This window comes from Rhinopithecus roxellana, chromosome 8 (genome assembly GCF_007565055.1).
Source record: "Rhinopithecus roxellana isolate Shanxi Qingling chromosome 8, ASM756505v1, whole genome shotgun sequence".
NCBI classification, from domain to species: domain Eukaryota; kingdom Metazoa; phylum Chordata; class Mammalia; order Primates; family Cercopithecidae; genus Rhinopithecus; species Rhinopithecus roxellana.
In genome coordinates, this window is record NC_044556.1 from 125133245 (window position 1) to 125155241 (window position 21997).

General features: G+C 45.0%; 1 protein-coding gene across 2 annotated transcripts in view; it reads right to left on the reverse strand.

Moving 5' to 3' along the window:
* KIAA0040 (KIAA0040 ortholog) overlaps positions 1-20816 on the reverse strand; it is a 34692-nt gene extending 13876 nt beyond the window's left edge. Inside the window, exon 1 of one of the 2 annotated variants that reach the window (XM_030935686.1) lies at positions 20564-20816. The gene's annotated coding sequence lies outside the window, so the exon portion shown is untranslated. Of the gene's footprint in view, positions 1-20350; positions 20525-20563 lie in introns of those variants that run through there. The other variant, XM_010367388.2, reaches the window with a different exon arrangement.
* Positions 20817-21997: the final 1181 nt, after the last annotated feature.

Sequence of the window (21997 nt, forward strand, 5' to 3'; positions counted from 1 at the left end):
CTGGGGAGAAAGAGTAGAAGCACCAAAGGGCATAGAAAAGTGACCATCAGTCACACTGTGCCTGGACTCTGATGATAATTACCCACCCGCAGATTGTGCTGTCCAGCCAGATCTTCCAGCCACAAAAACTCACTGGAGGGAGAAATAATGATCAAGAAAATCTCCTATCACTGAGAGCAATAGAAAGTGGGGGCAGGGGTGAGTGTTTTATCAGCTCCTAAATAATCACCTACCTTCTTTTTGCTCAGTTACAAAGAGCCCATTGTAGCTGGGACTTTCTGATAACAAGGGATTCTTTCCTAATTACTATACGCTCTATTTCAGGTTCAGCAGAAAAGAAAATTAAAAAGCTCCATTTCACTTTGGGTTCAAATGAGTCAATCTTTCAGTCAATCAAGTATTAATTAAGACATGCTAGGAAATACGGGGGAGGTAAAAGACATCCTCTCTTGTCTCCAGGATGATACCAGGGAAATAATTAGAGAATGATTTAAGAACAATGAAAAGAATTTTAAAAAGGCTTCATGTGGACTTTCTTTGATTTTCTATTATGGAAGGTCTAGAATCTCCAGTTCCTTTATACTTCTTTACTCTTTTCCCTTTCCTCTTTCCTTCCTTTTCTCTCTTTTCATCCCTAATTATCTTTCTCCAAAGGGTCCAGAGTATATACTCTAAGAATAGTTAGTTCTCCTCATGTTACCCTTAGGATTAATCATGTGAAATTATGTCTGATTCCCTGAAAATTCCAGCTGTACTAAATGTGAGTAAATATAGTTTCTCCAGTCTGTTAGCAAGTCAACTTCCTCATATTTACCTCCTCAAGATCAAGGAAATTTCCTAAATTTTCTTCTCATATGCCAGATAACTTGTAGTCAAGAATTTTACCAGCCTGGGCAACATAGCAAGAACCTATCTCTACAAAAATTAAAATTAAAAAAATTAGCCAAGTGTGGTAGCACAAGCCTATAGTTCCAGTTACTCAGGAGGCTGAGGCAGGAGGATCACTTGAGCCCGGGAGTTTGAGGTTACAGTGATTGCACCACTGCACTCCAGCCCAGGTGACAGAGTGAGACTTTGTCTCTAAAATAAAAAACAAACCAAAAAAAAAAAACCTGTCTCCACCACTAACATGGTGTAGGGTCTGGGGAACATTCACTTAAGTGTTTTTTCCATTTATTCTTCTGTAAACAAAGATATTACCATCTTTCTCAGAGGGCTAGGTGTTTTATTCACTGTGTTACATCATTTTACTCTCAGTATCTGGCACAGGGCCTGGTAGAAAGTGGACTGGCAGTAAGTACTCGCTGAATGGATGACTGAATTAATGCATTGCTGGGCAGAGTAAATGAGATAATGTGTGTGAAGCATGTTGTGTAAGTATATTTCACACAGTGGGTGCCTTAAAATTGCCTTGACAACTGCAAAACACTATATTTATTATTATACTATTCACATTGTGTGAAAGGTGAAAACATCCATTTGTGAAAGAATTATTTTGCTCTAATTAGAGTTTGATCAGCTTTTCACTGAATTGGCGTAGAGAATGAGTTAATCAGCCCCTAGTCAATCAGGGCAGCCACCTTTGCCTCTCCCCTGCTTTCCTGCTAACTTTATTTCCATTCACTCCTAGTTGCTTCTCCCTCTCTCAGCCCTCCTGACCTCCAGGATCGCACTTCTCAGGCAGCCTTGTGTTGTCCATCACTATCAGTTTTCTCCTCTTCATTTCAGCTAGAATGCTCATTTGTTTTCTTTTGATAGTCCTCTTTTGACTTAAATACTTCAGGAGGCCAAAATCTCAAAACAGAGGGTTGACAAAAGTCTTATCACCTTTCACAGGAACGGAAAATGATCTGTTGAATCAAAACGCCACCATTTGCTGAGTTCTTACTAAGTGTGCAACTCTGTGTGTGGAATCAAGGGTTTACAGACATGTTCTCATTCAACAACTCAAGAGGTAGGCTTTTCCTATGCCCATTCTACAGATGAGGAAACTGAGGCTGAGAGAGATTAAGTGATTCGCCCAAAGACATGGAACTACTCAAGCACAGAAAGAGGTTTGACTCTAGTCCTCTCTGAGTCCAAAGATCCTGCTGTAACCACCATTCTCAGAATGCTGAGGACTTTAATTTCTGGATCTTCTAAGATGATGGGGTGTTCATCCAACTATTCATCCATCAACATGTAAAAGCCTGCCACGTGCGTCACACCCTGTGGGTGCACTCTTGATTACGATGCCTTCTGTGACCTCAAGGAGCTCATGTTTTAATAGGACCAAACATGTTGAATAGAAGTGCAATACAACATCCCACATAACATGTACCACCCCATATATGCTGGAGCCCCAAGGCATGAAACTCCACTAAATAGGCGTAGCACTCACTGGCAGTCTGGGAGCTATATCCAACCCACAGGCACTTTTACTTTGTATTATTTTTCTGCTTCCTTTGGTTTCATACCAAATTCTCAATCTTCAGCTTGTCCTAAGATTTGGCCACATTAACCTCCCACATGGCCACAATCTGCTGGAGCTTTAAAAGGGCCTGTGTTCTCTCCATTCCCCAACCCCACACCCCAGTCCCCATCCTGCCTGCTTCACCCAGTCCTGTTCACCCACCTGGTCCCTGGAAGCATTTTAAGCTCACCTCCCCTGGATTTAACTCACTCAGGAGTAGGGACTATGGTACATGTTCTCTGTGCTGTCATCTGTGTAGAGAAGAGCCATGCAGGGGGCTTAAAAAATATAAATGAGGACAAAAGGCAAGCCTCACATAGCAGATTTAACCTCTGGTTTGATAGACTGATCCTGATCTGTGGTTAATCAGACAAATGATAAGGATGAGGGATATGTGCAAGAGGAATTAATGCATATCAAAACGCCCCTGGGCACAATACAAACAGTTGGCCCAAGGGTGCAATTAAGCGAGGAGTCAGAGGACCCTCTCCTAGTCCCAGTTCAGTTGTCCTCCAGGCCTTTGACCTTGGGCAAAATCAGTTAAGCTTTCCGAGCCCTTTCCTCATCTGAGAAATGAGGTTATCACTCAACCTGGATATCTCTCAAGATTATTGTGAAGAACAGACAAGACATGTGGAAGAACACTGAGCAGGGAAAATTGCAACCTCAATGCAGGGTAGTGGTATTACAGGGGATTATATTAAAAGGCTGAATTAAAGTTCAAAGTAGAAAACTGAACTTCTCTTACTGATGCAGTCCTCCACCCTCCTATCCCCTCTCTTCCCCCCAGTCTGTAGTTATTAGAAGCTACATTTCCAATGTAGAATTCATAGGGGAACTCTAATACCACTCACACTTCTGTTCGTCATCTGTGTATATATATATATATACACACACACACACACACACACACACACATACAAACACACATGATCTGACCACATCCTGGTATTAGTGCTAATAAAACCTGTAGCCATGGTTACAGTGAACTATCTTGGCTATACAGTTCTCATTTTCATTTTTCAAAATAGTTTGGTAAAGGATTTTGGAGCCAATGTTTGTGGGTGTGGTAAAGTGTCTAGGTGAAGTTTTGTTTTTGGAGAGCCAGAAGCCGAGGCTCTGAGGTCATTTGTGAGTTAGAAGCGGTTTAGCTGGGCGTTGCCTTTTCTGTTCCACAAATAAAGGGAAACCTCTGCTTCTGGCCGACTCCAATAACTGATGCTTAAGTGTTCAAATGTCATATCCTCTTGGAAGGAAAAGGTGTTTTTTGAAAAAGCATGAGAACAACCAAACACTTGTGTCATTCAGGGTCTCCCACACAGGTGGTAATTAAAAGTTGCATAATTCTCTTTAATACTAGAGACGGGAACTTAAGAGTTCTGCAAACTTTGTGGCAATAACAGAATGACTGACATATTTCTTTTCGTTAGTGGTGGTGGGGGAGACATTTACAGGCTGGAATAGCTGAAAACTAATGGAGTGGCAAAAATATACAATTATGCAACTCAAAAGCGATACAGATATGGTTCTATTTTCCTTTCCATTTTGTCCCTTTGTTTAATGTTAACAAAATTTCTGGGCAATTAAAAGCCAAAAGCTACCTTACTGCAATATTAAGTCTTAAAATGCAAAGATCAAATCATAGAGGGAGTGAGCATAAATATTCTCATTACAAATAACTCACCTCTGTGGAATGTTCAGTGTGGTGGATTTCAGATTTGCCAGGCTTTGGGGTGCAGCTTCCGCCCCAGAGGGTGGGCTGTGCAGAGGAGTTCATGTGTCTGAGGAGAAATCTTTATTTCCTCTCTGCAAGGGCTTAAATCTGCATTCCTAACGTTGCAGGGAGTGTTCTTTTTTAATGGTTTTGATAAATAATGGTTGATGAATGCAGAGAATATATATAAGTGAGCTAAAATACTTGTTGAATACCCATCCAGTATCAGGTTAAGTAGCGTACTTTTTTTTTTTTTTTTTGCTTCAGCGCCTTCTTTCTTTGATACAGATGACATATGCTTAGTCTCATCACGTGCAGCTTTAGTTGCCTGAGTGCAGATATTTTTGTCCCTGAGAACAGCCGTCACCTCTTCCCTGATGCCCTCAGCATGCCCAAACGTTTTCCTCTCCATCCTTGAAATGCCCTTCCCAAAGGAGATGGCAGGTACTGCAAATTCTTGAATTGGGAGTATGTATGGAAGAAACTGCTTAAGCTGGGGATTGCAGGGGGGTGTCCCATATTCCCCACTCTCGACACAGGGTTCCCTCAGCTTCATCCCCTCATTCCTTCCCGTCCACCACCTCTGCTCCATCCATGCCTGGAGACCTCAAGGCTTTGTGGGAGAACCTCTGGAAAGCACTTAAGGCCACTGGAAGTTGGTGGGGATGGTCAGAGAGGCCAGGGAACTCAGCCCTTGTCTCTGAGCCCTCCATGGTGTGGCCTCAGGGCTGAGCTATCTGCAGGCTGCCCACCAGACTTTAGGCTTTATCTCCCCTTAGCAGCCCAGACATATGTTTTATCAGACCAACCCTCAAAGTATCAGGGTCTTGAATAAGTAACACGTTAGGTGGGAATGCTTTGATAGAGCAAGATATTCTGAATGTTAGACTCTACCCATGACAGTTAGAAGGCAGAAGATGCCCTAGGGATGGCAGTTGGCCTAGAGCAGCCAGAGAAGAAAGTGAATGTCCTTGTAGTGCCTCATAGGGGAAGGCAGTTATGCTTCTCAATGGAGAATCTGTGGGGCCTAGGCCCCCTGTTCTGGCTTTGACTTTTATCTGATTTTACTTATTCACATTCTCGTAACTTGCCCTAGGAGCCAAATTCTTGGCTCAAGGGTAGTTTGAGTGCACAGGAAGCTAATGGATTGAGGAATGAGAAGCAGTTATGACTCACTCAGTGTGTGTCCTTGGGAAGGTCACTCAGCTGCTTTGAGTCTCAGTTTCTTCACCTCCAAAATGGGGAAAAATCTAGACGAATACACAAGAAAATGATAGCATGTACTGCCCCTTTGGAGGGAAATTGGGGGCAGCCCTGGAAGGGAGACTGGCTTTTTCTCTCATTCCTTTGGTACCATTCCGAATGTCTGATCACATGCATACACTTTCTAAATTAAACCAACAACTGGAAGTGAGTACCTGCTCACAGGGTCCTTAGGTAAAAGCACATAGTGCATGTAATGCGTGTCTGGGCTGTTAGGAACTGTACAAATATTTAGAGTCATAATTGGTATTATTCCCAGCAGTTGCAGGGGTATGGCAAAAAAGAAAAAAAAAAAAAAAGTCACTCCTCAATTCCGCCAGGTAGTCAAAGTGGCCTGAAATTCTTGGGAAATTTGGTCCAATGTTGGGAGGTCTTCCTGCCTCCAACCCAGAATGGTTGGATGGAGACCACTCCTAAACCCCCTCCACAACCAGGCCAGCCCCTTCACCTACTTGTGTAGTGGAGCTGAGGCCGTTGCTGGGTAACTTGTATCCTCCATGTGTACAAATGACCCCAGATTTCCAAGGGCTAGTCAGCATGTCCACTCTGCCGAGCAAGTTCAGACAAGCACATTCCATCCACTGCCAGGAGGCAGGGGGCAGCACCTTCAGTGTGAGCAGAGGGAATGGTACCTACATTTGTGGCTGCCTTTTGCTTGGCCTCTGAGGCTGGGGAGAGCTTTGTATAAAATGTGTGTGAGTCTCCCTTAGGTTGTTTACTGAGTCCCTATAATAAAAATAATGCTGCAAGCATATTGTTCTTTATACATGAAGAGGCTAATAGCACTAATAACAACTGTTTGCATCAATAAAATATGCCATTTGAATGATGCTTCCTGTAGTTGCATGTGGATTTCATGGTCAAGAAGTATTAGTTAAGTATTTACTAGTTAACTGACATAGTGCTGGAGGGGGAAAAAGAACTGTACCAACTGGTTCTTATCCTAAAAGAGTTTCTTCATGAACCTTAGAGCACTGAAGTTCTGCTCTGCTTAGCCAAGTGCTAGGGCAAGTCACAGAGCTTCATGAGCCTCAGGCTCCTGGTCTCTAAGGCGGGAAGACAATGATGATAACATCAATTGCCCTCACTATTCAGTGTGGTTGTGAAAGTCAAATGATAACATATATGAGAGCTCTTTGTAAACTGAAAACGTCCTGCAAAGTTGAATTTTCAAAAATAATAGTAATTAAATACTAAACTAAATATCAGAAAGTGACAAAATGCAGATACCGTTAGAAAGGAGAGAGATCAATGCTGGCTTAGGTTTTATCAGAGCAGGGGACAGGGGGCAGGGGACATCATGGAGGAGAGGGAGGCTGTGCCAGCTCCTGGGCTGTGTGATTACATGGAGGGCTGGACATTCTGGTGGGGAAAAGGGTGAGTTGAGGTGAGCTACATAGGTTGGAAAAGCCAGAACAGAGGTACAGAGGCCAACAGGTACAGAGTTCGAGATGGGGATGGCAGCGAAGAAGCCTTCTAAGGAAGGGTGAGAACTGAGGCGGCACAGGCAAGCTTGGTGAGATCACAGGGGGCTTTGAAAGCCTAACATGGGGCTGGTGCAACAGCCTCAAGGAGGCCCTGAAAGTTGTGAGCAGAGGAGACTTAACAGCCTCACTGTTTCAGTGGCCACATTCTCTTACCTGATCTTGCTTGTGATGGAAAGTACACCCTACCAGAGCTCGGGATTATGCAGGATTAAGCTCCTAGTCATGGGCTCACTGGCAATCTGCCCTAACTAGTCAGGCAGGGTAATCACAGATACCACAATTAAAAAAAACTTTTATTAATAGCATCCGTTCTCCCTTAGACAAAAATCTAATTACAAACTGAAATGAAATATCACGAAACCAATCAGAAGGAAATGGCTATTTATCTCTTGATCCCTTGGGAATAGGGGGCGAGGGATTAAAAACAGGATGCAATCAGTTCTCCCTCCTTCAAACTGGCACCCAGATGGGCTTGGGTTTATTTATGATTGGTGAAAGTCCGATCAATATCCTACACTGATAACTTAGTTTAGTTTTTTGAAGGCTCCTGAAAACATTGCTTCCTTCAATCTACTGTAATTTGTAGAGGGGAGGGATCTCTTGCCCTATTTCACAGATGAATAGTCTTTTCACAGTAAAAGTTTGTTCCAAATTTGTTCAAAATTGTAAAGCTGGTTAGTAGCCAATGGCACACAGGGCTCTAGTTTTCCACTTCCCCAGTGAGATGCTTTCTGCACTAAAGTAACTCCTAAAATGCAACAACTAGGGCAGCAAGCAGTGGCAACCAATCCCCTTCACAGTTTACAAAGCCTCCCATTTCTCAAACTCTGTGAGATATGGGGTTCCCCTTTAGCTTTGGATCCTTATGCAACCGTAGCTGTCTCTCGCCCCACCCCCATCCACTGCCCCCTACCCCATCTCCTGGCCTCTATTCAACATTGTTTCCCTGGGGAAACCTTCCTTGACCTCATTACAGGTCAGAGCCCCTGCTCTGTGCCCTTCGCCATATCTATATTGTCGCTACCACCCATAATCTGTGGTAGGATAATTGTTTAATCATTGTTCTTCCTTTCTAGATGGAATCTATTCCCATCATGGCATCCTCTGCATCTGCGACATATTTTGCCCTTGGGAAATATGTGCTGCATTAACAAATGAACATGTTTATAGATGAAGAAGCTCTGAGGTTCACTGAAATTAAATGACTCGTCTAAGGTCTCATACCTAAGAAAAGATCATGTGCCAATTCCTCTACCTCTAAATAGCCAGTTTTCCTTCTGCTCTGCCACACTAGTTTCTAGGTTCACACAGATCATGCTGGTCAGTTAGAAGGAGATACCCAGGAAAATAAAGTCTGCCAGTTGAAATGTCAATATTTTGGGTTTGGAGAGCTCTTTCAGCCTGGGCAGTATGCTCAAATACCAGGTATTCTTGGGTGCTCCTGAGTCTCAGATCTCTTTCGGAGACTGGCTACTTTTTAATCTCCAGTGAGGCTGTCAGGACTAAGAAACAGATGAGAGCAGCTGAGGCTCGACTTCCAGAGAACATTGGTCTCAAATGGACATCAAGCTTTGTTTTCATGGGGTGCCATGTTGAATATCAAGATTACATCACTTGGAAGTGAGACTACCCCCATGTTGTTAGAAAGCCCTGACTGGCTGTGTTTCTGACTTCTTGGTGTTCTTAATTTTTTACTTTTTAAAAAGATACAGGGTCTCACTCTGTTACCCAGGCTAGTGTGCAGTGGCACGATCACTGTAACTTTGAATTCCTGGGCTCAGGCAATCCTCCTGCCTCAGCCTCCCAAGTAGCTGGGACTACAGGCATGCACCACCACACCTGGCTAATGTATTATTATTATTATTATTTTGGTAGAGACAGGGTCTTCCTATGTTGCCCAGGCTGGTCTTGAACTCCTGGCCTTAAGTTATCCTCCTGCTTCAGCCTCCCAAAGTGCTGGGAGTACCGGCGTGAGACACTGTGCTTGGCCTCTGTGTGTTCTTCAATTGATATGATTTCATTTGGTAATTTCTGGCTGCAAAGTCAACTGAGTAGAGTATGTGTATACGTAGGGGGGCTCACTACCTCCCTGTTATTACTGTAAAAAGACCTCCCTGCTTTTTCCTGGAGGGAGGAACTTCCTTTGCTGGCTTTTTCTTCCTTCACTGATTCTGGGTTATTGACACCATTGTGGCCGAGGAAGCCAAAAACTTCCATTTCCATTCTCTGCTGTACAGCAGCAAATTATTCAACTCAACTCACATTTGTTGAGTACCTACTATGTGCATTCCCAGATAATGCTGCCTAGTGAGAAGTAAAAAACTTGCCAGCTATCTGCGTAAGGAAATCAAAATTGAACTTTTCTTGTTTTGATAGAGACTTTAGGAATAAAGTCAAGGAATTTAGTTTTTTTGTTGGGGAACTGGGCAAGCACATGCAAAGTACCATAAGGCATGACTGGTTCAGTGTCCCAAGGGAAATTCAAACAAATGCTTATGGAAGCAGCAAGGAGGGAGCCGTTAATTCCAATGAGGAATCCAGGGCAGATTTCGATGAGAGTGTGATTTGAGTTGGCACCTGCAAGGTGCATAGATGGGAAAGAAAGGTGATTCCAGGCTGCTCAAGAAACTGAGCTGGCTCAGGGAAAGAATCCAGTCAAAGTGGCCCATGTTCCAACTCAGCTCTAGAGGCCTCCAACCTCCTGATGTTATGGCCGCAACACTAAAACAGCTCGCTCCACCTGACCCCCTCTACCAGGGTCTTCTCGCAGCCACTGCTTTAATTGCCATGGCATTCCAGGGACCAGCCCAGCACCTGAAGGGGATTCTTCAAGGTTCTGGCCCTACGAGGAGGCTGCTTCTGATGTTCTCTCCCTCCATACCTCATAACATGTTATGACTTGAGTGTCCGGGGATAGGGCCGTGGACAGGAGTGACTGATGACATACTGGGCTTAAGGACATTCAGGGCTACAATTTCAAATTGTTTTCACATTTGACTATGAAGGCAGATTACTGTGTTAAGGAAACTTGAGTGTATAGTGAGTTTTTTGCCTCCTCCCTGTCCCTCACCCTCACCCCAACCACATTTTATCTCTTCATACAGCATATCCTTACATTTGATGATAATTCTGACTTCAAATCGGGTGTCACAAGGCCCTGGGTAACCAAAGCCAGTTCCACTTGGCTCACATTCAAAGGGATCCCTCTTTCCCTGCCTCCTCCCCCACACTCAGCCTGCCAACATTTAGCACAAAGTTTGTGGAAACCAAATGACATTTTGCCCTAAGAGTCAAGCCTAGATCGGCCCATGGTCAGAGGTTGTACAATGGAAGCCCAGGAGGCAGCTCCCACCAGAGAGCGGATTGTGTTTGATCTGCAGCTCTCAGTCTATGCTCTCACCCAGCTTGTGTGACCCTCTCAGATGGACTAGCCTGGGTCAAAGCCTGGTCCTACCACACACTGGCTTCTGAACATGGAAAGCCCCTTTCCCTCTCTGTGCCTTAGTTTCCTCAACTATAAAAGGGGGATAAGAATAGACCCTCTCTCGTAGGATTGTTGTGGGAATCAGAGGAGTTAAATACTCTGTGTGACGTGGACGTGGTTGAAACAGTGCCTGGCACAGAGCACATCTTCAGTGCATGTTGGCTTTACCTGTCAGGCACCCTGTAGGCATCTGAGCTTGTGACCTCTGCTGGGACCCAAAGCTGAGGAGCTTGTGTATGCAAAAGGGATGACAGTGATGAATCCTGTGTGCATCATGGAAAGACACCACTGTTTCAATATTTCAGAGCGAGTGAGGAATGCTCAGGCCTATAAAACTGAGACAAAGCACCCTCTAAATAGGCGAGAAAAAGGAGGATTTGTTAGCCCCGGGGCCATTTGCTGGAATCATGTGTAGCGCAGAGATATCATAGTTGAAAATTTCTTTCCTTTTCTACCACCTCACCTCCCTGACAATGCTTGCTCACTGATAGTACAGAGGCTGCTCCTGTCTGCTTTCCCACTCGACATTAAGCTATTACAGAGCTTTCTCCTTTGGGTATCCCCAGGGTCTGGTTCAGTGTTGGCACATATTAGATGTACAATAAATGCTTTTTGATTAAGTAACTGACTGACTGGTTATGGTCTGGGGGGATGAGAAAGAACCAGAGTGAAGAGTATCTCTATGACGGCTATGCTATCTCCATGGGCCAGGAAGCCCACATTCACTTCTGGCACCCCAAGCTCTCATACCTATGCAAGCTTCTTGTAGGCCCCTGCAGAGTCAGGTGATGGGGTGGGATAGCAGGGTAGGCCTCCAGCAGGGTAAGGGGGCCAGGACTCGGGCCTGGGCAGAGCAGGAAGATCTTGCAATGGGCTGAACTTTCACAGTTGGGGTTGCAGCTCACAGCAGCAGCTTATGGCTCAGGTAAGTTGGTCGGACATCTGGGGAGCCAGCTGAACAAGGGTGAAGCAGGACTCAGGGATTCCAGAATGGCACAGCCACAGCCTGAGCAGTGGGTGAAGAGATGGCCGCACTAGCGAGCAGAGATCCCAGGATAGACTAATCCCAGGAACGGGCTTTTCTCACAGCTCTCCATGAGAGGGGCATGGCTTGCAGCAAGGTGCTTGCAGGCTCCTGGGTGGTAGGTGGCAGGTCCTTGAGGGTGGAATCTGTGCCTGCATTTTGTTTTGTTTTTTAAAAATTCTCCACAGCCTCTAGTATAGTGTCAGGTACACACAGAAGAGCTTGGGAACTGTGTATGGGAAAAAAATGGAAGCAGCCAGAGTCATGTCCGGGCAGCTTCTGCCATGTAAAGTAAAGCTACCAGGCCTCTTAGGAGTCCTTGAAATTCTCTTTATGCAAAGAGGAGTTGCAGATGACTGACCAAAAGTAAGTGATACACCCTGACAGTGCCTGGGAGAGAGGAGTGAGAATTACCAACTGGACAGAGTCTAGACCTTCCCATGAAGTTACTGCTTCTTGTACCTGCCAGCTGAGATGAATTGGCAAATATATGTATAGCCATACACTACGAATCTTTGAGGCAATAATAAACCTTGAATTGAAAAGGAGAAATTAGAGTTTAGGGAAGAGGTTTCCCAGTTCATTTCTTCTCTGGGACTTCATGTCACATTACAGGGTCTCCTCCCCTGGGCATGGGCCGACCTCACACAGTGCCACTGGAAGGCCTCCTGCCCCGCTCCCTACCCTTCTTCTCTCTCTTCCCTTGTCTTATTCTCATGCACACAGTGTCTGTTCAGAGATAAAGGACAGCCAAAGCCATTGGAGGCCTTTTCTCGTCTCCTTTCCCCATCCCAGGACACATCTGTTTTGAGAAAGCCTATGAGTTTTGAATTATAGGACCCAGGCATAGGAGTTCCATGACAGTGTGACAGGGCTGGGAGTTCCTTTTACAGAAGCACACATGTTTATGAACCTATGTTTAATAAGTGGCAACTGTGTACCAGACACTGTGCACTGGCAATGCAATGATGGAGTAATGAAGTCAAAGGGCGCCTGGGGAGGGTCAAACATTACCTAGGGTCCCACGGGGTTATCAAGAAAATAAGAGACTTAGATTTCATCTCCTTTGAAAATTCTACAGCTTAGGGCCAGCATAAGTGCTCTACCTCTGTGTCCCTGTCATGATGCCTATCATAGCTTTTGTAACACTGCGTTATAACTGCCTCTTGACCTATCTGTCTGCCAAAATGACTGCAATCCCCTGAGAAACAGAATGGCTTCTTATTCATCAGTGGTGGCAGCTGCAGAGTTCCCTTGTAGGAGCTGGGGAAGAGCACTTAGCTCTTGGTGGAGACCTCAATTTCTTCTTCTATAAAATAGGGACGTTATAGGTTGAACATCCCTAATCTGAAAATCCAAAACCCCAAATGCTCCAAAATCTAAAAGTTTTTGAGTGCTGATAGGACACTGAAATGCACATTGGACTTTGAATAGGGATGCTGAACTGGTAATTCCAGTAAAATAAAAATATTCTAAAATCTGAAATCCAAAACATGTATAGTCCCAAGCATTTTGGATAAGAAATACTCAACCTGTAGTAGTACCTATTTTGTTGAGTTGACGTGAGGGTTAAATAAGGGAAAATAGGTAAAGCACTTAATGTTATCCCCAGCACAGATAAAGTACCCCATAAATATTGCTGTTGCTAGCTGTTGCTTCCTACTCAGTTATACCAAGAAGGGGCTTTAGTTTACCCCCAAATATTTTCTGGGGCTTTAGTTTACCCCCAAATATTTTCTATCTTGAACATCCAAATACTCCCAAATCTCTAGGGCAATGAGAGGCAGTATTTAATATCTTTTATTAAAGCATAAGGTCAAATGCATCAAATAAGAGACCAGACAGGAAAAGATATGCCACTTAATATGTGTATTATCTTCAAGAAAGGAAAATGAATTTATAAGTATGTTGATAAAAATGTGGGGGAAAGGAAAGCAGTTTCGCAACTCTTCAAAAAAGGTAAAGGTAAGAATTACCATATGATCCACCAATTCCATTCCTAGGTTTATGCCCAAAAGAACTGAAAATAGGTATTCAAACAAATCCTTGTTCACAGCACACTATTCACAATAGCCACAAGGTGGAAACAACTCAGATGTTGGTCAACAAATAAATAGATAAACTATTATGGTATATGCACACAATGGAATATGATTCAGCCATAAAAAGGAATGAAGTACCAATACATGCTACAACATACATCAACCCTGAAAACATGTTAAGTGGAAAAGGCCAGTAGCAAAAGGTCACATATTGTATAATTCTATTAATATTAAATATCTAGAATAAGCAACTCCATAGAGGTAGGATGCAGACTGGTGGTTGCTTGGGGCTGGGAAAAGGGAGCAATAGGAAGAAATTGCTTAATGAGGATGGGGTTTTATTCTGGGGTGATGAAAATGTTTGGAAACTAGATGGAGGGGCGATTGCACAACATTCTGAATGTACTAAATGCCACTAAGCTATTCACTTTAAATTGGTTAATTTTATGTAACATAAATTTCACCTCAATTAAAAAAATGCAAGAGGAAATAACAAAATTTCTGGAAAACTAATAGATGTCACATGGGAAAGAATGGCAGAGTTTCACTTATTAATGGTTTGAGAAATATAAAATGTTGTCTGTGATCTCTTCAGTGTGTATTTATTCATCAATTCCAATGCCAAGTGTTGAATGACCACATGCCCAGTGGTTTAAGTACTTTTCCCCTTACCCTCAGGCCCTACCTTGAAGGAATAATATTTTATAAGCCACCAAAATCTTATTCCTGGAAAATGTCAGTCAGGAGCATCTGACCTTCTTCCCCTGTGACACATGCTTTGTGACTGTGTCTCCTCCCTTGTTCCAGACAGTGTGGAGGACTGCAGTGCTTCTGTCTGGAAATGAGGTGTTCTTTCCATGGCCAGCTTTGGGAAGTTGTGCTATCCACCCACTGAAAATAGTCAAAACCCAGCTCTTTCCTCAAAGGGGTCAATGATGTCCTTATGCAAAACCAAGAGAAGCACAGTCTTTGGAAATCAGCAAGGCACCCGGTAACGCATTGCTTTCTTCCTGTACTCGTGAAGGCTTTGGTCCAAGTATCTTGCAGGGCAAGATCTGAGTTTCTAATTTGGAAACTAGGAAAGCTCTGAGCAGGATGCACCTGGTGGGGTGGTATGCAAGTGTGTTCCCTTTTCCCAGTGGAGGTTTCATTATGGAACGGTGTGGGTCACCCATGTAATGAGCTGGGAGGCTTTTATCTAGGCCACTGTTGTGCTGTGCTGGCAACTGCTACTCAGCAGACTGTGCGCCTTGGGCAGGAGGGAAGTTTCAGGTCAGGAGTGGAAGGTGGGGAAAGAGAAGGGAGGGTGGAAGCCATCAGTCATTTACAAGAAAGGGGTTTCATAGATAAGCTAAGTCTGCAGGACTGGCCTTAAGAGTAACTTACTCTCTTTTGTTATTGACACATTTCCCTAACATAATGTTGAAAAAACTACATATGTTTCTGGTGGGGGTGGGCAGGAATGTATGCCTTACATTCTTAGCACCACCAGTTAACAAGTGGTTACTGAGAGCCTAGCATGCACACTGAAAATTTGTGGGAGCCAAGAAAGTTTGGATGGACATTTGTTTACTCTGGGTTCCAAATCACTGGGAAGGGCACTTTGACCCCAGCGTTAGTTCCTGGGTGGTTTCAGGCCAGTGTGCGTGAGTGGCTGACTGGAGCGTGAAGGCTACAGCAAGGGTTTTGGTACATGATGATCACATGCAGAGGGGCTTTTGAAAGCTGGCACTTTGGCCCATGGGGCTGCAGAGGAATCACAGGTTAGAAACCATGAACAGATGGATGCACACTCAGTATCTTACTTGGCTTGGGGAGGAACAAGAAGCTCTTGACTCAGAGTGCAGCGTTCTTTTCTCTTGTTTATGGTGGCCACTGTCACATGTCATTCAGGTTAATACACAGCATATCCACTGTACTATTCTGTTTCCATAATACTAAGCTCATGGGACTTCCCTGTTCCCACTGCCTCCTTCCCTGACCCTGCCCCTCTTTCCCTGCCCCTACACCACCTCTGAACCTGTGGCCCACAGCTCTTTTCCCTGTCAGGACAATTTGAAGACTAAACACACTATCACATGCAACTATCCTTATTGTTATATTTGTATATTATTTTCCTCTCTTCTGCCAATTTTCTTTTTATGACTTGCCTGGGAAACTAAAAAAAAATGCTGCAGGGCTTTTCTGAAGACGATCCAGCTTGAAATTAGGGTTGTATTTGAGGAAAGTAAAACGTAACTGAAAAACATCCCACTGGGAGGAAGCTATAGTCAAGAGCAAGGGCATGTCTGCAGTGGCTTCAAAATACGATCATCTCTTCAGTTTTGACGAAGAACTACAGCAATGGTTAGGTTTTGTTTTATTTCTTAGTGACAAACTCCATGGAGCAGCTTGCTCACAATCGTGGCAGAAAGTCTCTTCCCAGGGGTGGGGATTGGGTTTGGATGCCACCATGTCCCTTGGGAGTTGCCCCTGAGAAAGAAATCTTGTGTTTGTGTGAGGTTCATTTGGGAACTTAGTTGCCCTTTCCTGGTCTCCACTAAATGTCCACTCATGTCCCCAGATGATGCTCTGTTCAGATGGCTCGGACTGATGTGGGGGAAAAGCCAGAAACCTGGCCTGGGCTCTGGCCTTCGGGATTGTCTTTCAAAGAATTTGCACTCAATTTTCCTTTTGCTGTCCAGGGAGGGAAAAAGTCTATCATGCCACTGTCTTTAGCTCCCTTACTGTGCCTGTGACGAGTCTCCTGAATGCCTATTATTTACCTGGAACCCTTCTCACTGAATGGTAAATGACATATCAATATTGGATGTGTAATTCCGACTCATCCACTGGTCTCTAGCTCATTCTTATCTCTGAGGCAAACACTCTTCCTGACAAGTTTGAGGAAACGCTGAAAGGATTTTAGTTAATTAAGGCACCCGGTGTTGTTTATCTTCTTGAGGGGTCTTTGGGAACTCCTGAGAAAACTTTAAGGATTGAAACTGAGGAAACAGAAGAGACAAGGGTGGTTCAGAGGTTGCCTTAAAAGTGGAAAACTACCTGCATCCCTTGAGGGTCTGCTCCTAGTTCGCCCCGGAGGCCACTGGGGGAGGATTCGAACTTCAGGTACAATCCTTTCATTTTACCTTTCCGCAGGCATTTGAATGCCTAGCTGTGTCCTTGTGTGCGAGATACAAAAGGGAATAGAGACCCAGGATGGTATTGGGTATTCCTGGGCAGAGGCAGATAGAATTCTGGTCCCTCCATTAACCAGCTGTGTGACTGGGCTCACACTTCCCCTCCCTGAACTGTAGTTTGCACATCTGTGAAGTGAAGGGGTGGGGCTGGCTCCTCTCACACGTGTTTTTCCATTTGAAGTCTCTGAATCTGTGGTTACTTCCTTTTTTCATCAACAGTTTAGCCTCTATTAGAACTCTGTTTACTTGAAGGTTTTTGATGTTGGCATATCATTCCAACTTCACGGGGTTGGAATAAGTCAGGCTTCCCTGGTCGGGACAGGGAAAAATCACAAATATATCCAAACCATTAACTGATGCTCAGATTCAGGGCCATTGGATTAAATGGGCTAAACCAGCACCTTGGTGAGAATTAGAAAAAAGCATTCCCTCCATGTGGACTCAACTGCAAGTGGGGTGGGTCTAAGGTCTAGCAGGTGGAATACTGGTGCTTTCAGCTTCATAGACTCCCAGGAGTCCTTGTGCAGTACACAACCTGCATAAGCAATAGCAGAGCATTGACTTCTTTGGGCTCTGACCACTTTAGCTAAGGAGGACAAAAGAGGCCAGAGTAGATGCATGTCATTGATATGATGGAAGGAGACTTATAATTACTGCTTTAAAATATGTCATACAATAAGAAAACTGCAATTTTGAGATGAAGATGCTGCCCAGAGCCTATACCTACACAGTCTATCTAATTTTGGTAGTTTCAAGAGGCAAGATTAGAAATAATAATAAAACTCCTCACATTTTTATAGAGTCTTATAATTTATGCAGAACATTAAATGCACTTTCTTTTTCAATTTGATTCTGATTCTAACCATTGCCCTGGTGAGTAATAATTATCCTCATTTTAAATATAAGGGAAATGAAGTTGAGAGATTCAAGAACTTATTCAAGGTCAGCTAATAAGTGGTTAAGCCAGGACCTGAACCCATGAATGTCTAGCTCCAAGCTCAAGGTTTTTTCTTCCATGCAGGTCACACAAGATCGTGAGCTGAGCATTGGCAGCCAGACCTACTCTGTAACGGTCTGAAATTAGTCAAAGCAGGTCATCCTTCTTGTTTTTATGAAGTCAGGACTCTCCCACACAGGGGTAGGTAACTAAAGACTTGGAATGTGAGTTCTGGAAAGGTCTTCACAGATCTTACAACTGAACTAAGCATTAATTTTTCACATGGGGGAGTGATAATTAAATGCATCTTTACTGTCTATGTGCCATGAACCCAGAATTCTCTCCTTCATTTTAGGAATTATCCTCGAAGGTATCCTGAGAAAGCCTTGAGCATTTGGAGAAAGTAATTTGGAAGTCACCATATGATATGCAAATAATATCTATAGGCCACTACTGACAAATACAAGACTCTTCAGCACCAATGTGGTGCTACCACAGGCCTCTTTAACTGCCTTCCACCTCCACCTACGTTCCAGACCTGTATACCCAACTGCTTATCTCCATCTGGACATTTCCTGGGCATATTCAACTTTAATATGTCTAAATGTTCATCACTGCCTTCTCCACAATCTGCTTCCCAAGTCCACTCCTTCTCTACCTTACATGATTTTTATTAATGGCTCCACCAGGTACCTTCTCCTGCCTATCCCACTCAACACCTTATAATCACCCTCTGTTCAACTCATTCCTCCTTTACCACATTCACTTGGTCACCAGGTACTTTAGATTCTACTTCCTAAAATCCATTCCTTTTCCTCAGTTCCCACTGCTGTTGTCTTAGCTGAGATCTTAATTATCTCTGCTTCCCATCTCTCTAAGCCAGCCCCCACCTGGCCAATGATTCTTTCTCCAAACACAAATCTGACGGGATCCTTCCTCTGCTTAAAAACTAAAATTGCTTCCCATAGGAGGGAGTTCACCCTTCTCAGTCTAGCAGTGTAATTCCTATTACATGCTGTTCCTACCTGCCATTGACTTTGCATACCCTCTTTCCTTTGTTCAAAACACCTTTCCCTGGGAACTCCTAGTCATTTTCAGGACCTGCTCATCCATCACTTCTGTGGTGTGGACTTCACAGATAATTCTGGGGAAGAATCTCCTGTCCTCTCCCCTGGATTAGTCAGTGCCCTGTAGCTACTGCTATTATAATGTATATTATCCTGAACTGTAGTTTATTTCTGTATCTGTCTCACTTACCAGACCGAAGCTCCTCAAAAGCAGAAACCATCTCATTATCTTTGGACTCCAAGGACCTGGTATACTGGCCAGCACACAGTAGGTTTGGTAAATGTTGAATGAATGTATGGAATGGATGTACCTCCCTCTTTGGTGAAATCAATAACTTAGCTTGTTGAGTGTTTATTATTCTCTTGGGTTTAGTCTCAGGGAAGAGGATAGAAGTCATCCTCATTCCACAGGCTAAATATTGACAATGTATGGAGGCCAAAGAAACATTTGTTTTACAATACATCTCTTTCCTAAAATTGTATCTGGGGTGGGGACACAGAGGCAGAATTTCAGACAAAAGGAAAGACTTGGTCAGATTTTCCTGTACAGCTGCCTCTACAACCCAGCACTGGGTGAAGGGCAGGCACATCACACTAAGTGGTTGATGCAACTGATCCAGCTTAAAGGCTGGTAAGACCCTTGCAGAAGTCTTTAGGTAGAACTTGCAAACCATTTGCAAAAGGGTTAGGAACAGGTTACATCAATGCTATTTTTAAGTCCTGCTCTTTGTAACTCAAGGCTCTCCCATTATCTAACAGAACTTCAGAATGAGGGTACCTTAAAATTCGCTTCAGGTCCTTATGAGCTGTAGCTGAGCAAATGAAATGCAACTGCTTTAGAAGGGAGGTGCTTCCAAGATGCTCCAGTGGTCTTTTCCTTCCCTTCCTCGTACAACACAATCGGTGGCACAATCCCACTACCTAGCATGGCATGCTGGCTGCCAGTGTTCTCTGTTAAATTAGGATGAGTGCTTGTCTGTGCTTCAGTTTCCCTTTCGGTTAGACAGGACTGGTCTTCCCACTAGCTATCATCTGTAGTTTACTTAACTCTATTATATGAAGAATCCCCGTAAAGCTCTTCATAATGTTAGGGAAACAGGTCCTAATATGTCCCCCATTCTACTTTCATGGGTGGGATGGGGGGTCTGGGAGTGGGACCATTGAGAGTCAGAGAAGTTAGAAAGTAATCTGTGTCACAGCAAGCTCCCCGGAAACTCAGAATAGCAAACAGGTTTCCTCTCCGCCCCTGGCTCCAGGCCATATTTTCGTTTTGGCTAGTTCCTTAGCCCCAGAGAAAATCTGGCTTCACCTAGAATGGTTTAGAAACACCTAAGCCCGCGATGCTTTCCAGAGGGTCTCAGGCCTTGGCCTTTCTCGGTAAAAAACAGAATATCCATGTGTCCCCTTCAAAGCGCTCCTACCGGCAGCTGGAGTAAGGTAACTCCACCGCCGACCTCCGAGGAGCTCATGTGGGCTCAGCCCAGGCGCAGAGGGGAAGACTCCTGCGAGTCCTCAAGAAGGAGGGAAACACACCAGAACCAAAGTTGTGAAGGCGCAAGAGGCTACTTAGGAATAATTCCTTGTATCTCTGGGGCAGGTCTCATCCTTCTAAAGACAGCAGTTGAGTGGGCGTCCCCTTCCAAACAGAAGGAGCTTAAAAATGTATTTTTAAAAAACATAACAGAAAGTCCTGAAACTCACCTTTCGGTCCGCGGAGGGGCTTCCTGCAGGCGTGGTTGCCCAGGGAATCTCCTGGGTGCTGCCCCGTCTGACAGCGCCCCGGGCCCTGGAGCGAGGTGTGGGTTCCTTTTTGGTTGCCTCTGCACTCCCACTCCTAGCCAGGTCTGGCGTGTAGGGCCCCGGCGTCAGCCGAGGTCGTGGGAGCAGCCCGCCCCGCCCCGCCCCCGCGCGTACCTGCCGCTGCAGCCGAGGACAGCGCCCTCTGTGTTCCCTGCCCTCCTGCGGGCCGATGCCTGGCATAGTTGAGGTTTCGCTCCAACTCTGTCCTGCCCCTGATGTCACAGGCACAACTTCCTGAATCTGGTTCGCCGTTCCGCCGGCTCCAGGGGCTCGGCCCAGCTTTCCACCCCGGGCCAGCCCACCTCGGGTGCCTCTGGCCTTGGGCGCACACTCCCCAGACGCGCTGTCCCTCCCGTCTTCCCGCCAGTGGCTCCCCACTCCCCGCCCCCCGTCATTACGTGTCCTTGCCCCATCAGCCCCGGAACACGCCTCCTTCAGGGCACAGCCGCTGCGGAGCCAGCCCCAGTGTCTTTCACAGACGCACCAGTGTTCCAGGAACGGGACATGGAACTCAGGGCAAACCCGGCTTCAGGGAAAACAGCTTCCTAAATAGAGCGGCCTTCCTGGAAGGGGTGGGAGGCGTTGGAGAGGAATACCAAGCGGCAGGTTGGGTGAAGGCTCCGATGTCTTATCGGGACAAATGAGCATGACAGTCCCCTCTAACCAACACCGGTTGCTCCAGGGGGTGCAGATGACATCTCAGAAGAGTCTTTCTGAGTCATCTCAGAAGAGTCTCTGAAGAGTCTTAACGCCTGGAGGCGTTAAGGAAAACTGGGCTCCAGGAGCTGTCACAAGCAATGATGGAGGGGAAAGCTGACTTCAAAAAGTTCTCAGGGGTTCCTTCCTCTCATCCTCAGCTGCTCTCCATCTACTTTTTATTCAGATCTCTTGGCTCTAGTTCCTAGCACATGGGATGCTAGGAAATGAAAAGGCCTGCGCCCGGTTGAATAGGGGACTGCAGACACAAAGCTCTGATGATTCACGGCTTGTTCAGTGCCTCCAGGGATACTGTGGGTGGGAAAAGAGGGGGATGCCAGGACCTGGCTCTGGAGCATCTCAGGGGCCTCCTCAGTGTCATCCTGGGAGGTCCTCCCTGACAAGGGCCTGAGATGCTGTTCCCTCGACTGTATTTGTCGGGTACACAGGTACCAGGTGCCAGGTGCTGAGCCGGGACTTGCCCCTAATCCACTGCGCCTGAGTATGGGGGTCCTTTGGCTTCTGTAAGTGGGCATTAAAATGCCTACCGCAACCAGCTGTCACAACTGAGATTCAAGAGATTCCTTTCTGTTTATTCAGTAGAAACCACGTGGTTCTGAGTTGAAAGGCCAAAGAGAAAACCCACCATCCAGCCTGAAATGCCAAAAATGGTTAGAAAAAGAGGAAAATAAAAGTTTTTTTTCTTTCTTTTTTTTACTGAGGAAGACTAGATTTGCAAGCTGGGAGAAGATCAAATCTGTAATGACACTTTGATACACAGTGTATCATTCAACCTTTCACAACACATTTATGAGATGTAGTATTATCCTCATTGTATAGGTGAGGAAATTG